The 2,661-nt window shown below is 34.0% G+C and overlaps 1 protein-coding gene and 1 long non-coding RNA gene across 3 annotated transcripts in view; one reads left to right on the top strand and one right to left on the bottom strand.

The window, feature by feature from the left end:
* Positions 1-1,978, bottom strand: part of slc43a1a (solute carrier family 43 member 1a) — a 35,140-nt gene extending 33,162 nt beyond the window's left edge. The window contains exon 1 of the mRNA XM_014006851.1: positions 1,773-1,978. The gene's annotated coding sequence lies outside the window, so the exon portion shown is untranslated. The remainder of the gene's footprint in view (positions 1-1,772) is intronic.
* A 7-nt stretch (positions 1,979-1,985) lies between these two features.
* The window catches only part of LOC106516499 (uncharacterized), a 13,095-nt gene continuing 12,419 nt past the window's right edge, over positions 1,986-2,661 (top strand). For both annotated transcript variants that reach the window (XR_001310109.1, XR_001310108.1), the window contains exons 1-2: positions 1,986-2,074; positions 2,342-2,465. This is a non-coding gene — a long non-coding RNA (uncharacterized LOC106516499). The remainder of the gene's footprint in view (positions 2,075-2,341; positions 2,466-2,661) is intronic.

Raw genomic sequence — 2,661 nt, 5'->3', positions numbered from 1 at the left:
CACCAATACACTTTTAGTTAATTAAGAAGACTCAATTCTAGCATGCTAGGTCGGCTAAGAGCGTATTAGCATTAGGATTTACCTTTTCAGTTATTGATAGTTTTAAATAATAAAAATAAAAGTAAACAGGCTTTCAAGTACTCTGTGATAAATTTGCAGGCTTAAAAATATAACRAAGATAGTTTTAGTGAATTGACTGAGAATTTAAAATGATTAGAAGCTAGCAAGCTAGGTAGCCTAAGCACAATTTAGCTACTGGCAATGAATAACTGCTAGAGTTGACCCCTGGAGTTCATTTTTGTATAAAAAAATAATTTAAAAATAATTTTTACATTTTTTGACATACTTACAGGCTGATATTATCAACAATATATAAAATCAATAAACAAAAAATTTAAAGGTCTAACTAGCTAGTATACGTTGGAGGCGATTTCAGCTATCAAGCTATAAATTAACAGGCAGGATTTACATTATTATGGTCAATTTAATTTAAAATCCTAAAATACRCTTTTAAAAATACAACATAAATATTTTCATAAATTCGTTGTAAAAATCTAAATGGCTAAACCAATTAATTTTATTCTATTATATGTCACTGAGCTAAACCTAGCACCCTATACGCTATGAGCTAAGAGGCTACAAACAAACCTTTTGAAATAATGATAGTTTAATTTAAAAGGGGTGGGGGGTGAAAGACACCTCTATTTTGGTGACATATTTAAAGACTTTAAACAAAATGTAGTGTTTTCTAATTAATTGCTTGTAAAATTAAGCATGCTACAGACTAGGTTAGGTAGGCTGAGCAAATTAGCATGATAAGCTAGATTAGATTGAGCTGTGGACATTCAGTCATTGTTATTTTAAACTATTTTACACAAAAGTAACTGCAATAAAAAATTAACATATTGCAATAAAAAATAACATATTTATACAAAATCGGGATCAGTCTTTGACAAAATGGCTACAATCTTTGAAATAGCTAAAGATGTGATGTGCAGATTGTCCTGCACTGTGTTAGACTGCATCAAAGACATGTTTAAAACCACAGGCTTGACACAGAAATGTAGCAATATTAGGCTAATTTTCAAACAGGAAACTTGTTGATAAAACTCTTAAAAATTATATATCTCTGCATTTTGCTGTTGATGCCATTACCTACAGGCGGGCCTCAAGCAATGCCTCTGAATGGAGCTAATTTGCATCTTCAAAYTCGACAGGTCAGTGAAGGCAACACGTTGCTGTAGCTCTAGTCCWACGCTGAGAAAAAAGTTTAAAAAAAAAACACTGGAAAAAGTTTAATGAAAGTCTAAAAAAAAAACGGTTTGACTTAAACGTTTTAGTTTATTGTAGCTAAGCAATGTTTACATACCATTATAAAACGGAGGTTTTAGCAAACACTAAAGTAGATTTAACACAATAGAGGAAGAACGCGGAACTACTACTACACAAAGCATGGTTAGTCAACTCATTTCCTACTGGGGCTGCTGTTTTAAGGTTCCCGCACACTGCCATTTTGTTCTTCTCATATATTTATCATCCTCATCTGGACGCATCGATTTTACATTCATATCATATTTTTTGGCGGGACTGATAATATATGCCGTTAAAAAACAAGTTGTGATCGTCTGATGTACTTTTCTGCCACGTGTCTGCTCGGACCCGGTTCTTCCTCTGTGATGTCCGTGAAACCAGCTGTTATTACAGGTCAGGCTACATTTATAAACATATATAAACGACAAAGTCTGTAATAAGAGGAGTGGGGGAACACTTACTGTAGTTGTCTTTCTCTGAAAGAAAAAATTCTTGGATACTGTGGGTTAAAAACTCGAGTTTCACAATTTTTTTTCTTTTCTTTTTTTTCTTTTTTTTCTTTAGTCCAAATAAATAGTTGGATCCAGAAGTGATGACTCTAAGCTCTTGTTTCTGGTTGAGGATGGTCTTTAGCTCCTTTCAACCCTCTTCTTGTCCCTCTCTGAGTTCATCAACCCGTCTCCTCTGCCTTTTTTGACTTCCAGCTCCCCCTCCTCCTACAACTGGGTGGAGAAAAGTCACCTCCCTCTGCTCCACCAAAAATGTACTGAGCTCTCAATCTACACTCACATCCTGTGACGCTGTGGGGTGTATAAKCCAAATGCTTACTTTGTTTAGCTTTTCATTTCTTCAATTTCCACACCTTCCAATGATTGCCTAAAGTCCTTTTTTTTTTCAAGTTTGTCAGGAATCTGAAAGAAAATGTTGCATTTTAGTTTTAGTTGTTTTAGTTTTATTCCCTAAACATGACCAAGTAGTGCCTAAACCTAACCAAAGCATGACTGACAGTTTAATTTGTTTATTTAACCAGGCAAATCCCATTAAGATAAGGGAGAAGTGGCTGGACCTGTGAGAAAAAAACTCCAGAGAAAAGCCCACATAAGCACAAGGAAAACTCCACTCTGGGACCACAGATCTGCAGGGATTGAACCCAGGTGAGGCAATAGTGCATATCAAAGGGATAGTCTGGTCATTTTGAAGTGATGTTCTGCCAACTATCAATAGTTAGTACTTTAGTGTCATAAGATCTTTAAAAAGATATAGGCAAAATCCACTTTTTTAACCTTTAAATGCATTTATTTATTTATTTATTTATTTATTTATTTATTTATTTATTTATTTATTTATTTA

Source organism: Austrofundulus limnaeus, unplaced genomic scaffold, assembly GCF_001266775.1.
Source record: "Austrofundulus limnaeus strain Quisiro unplaced genomic scaffold, Austrofundulus_limnaeus-1.0 Scaffold1, whole genome shotgun sequence".
Lineage (NCBI taxonomy): Eukaryota > Metazoa > Chordata > Actinopteri > Cyprinodontiformes > Rivulidae > Austrofundulus > Austrofundulus limnaeus.
This window is presented reverse-complemented; position numbering and strand designations above follow the sequence as displayed.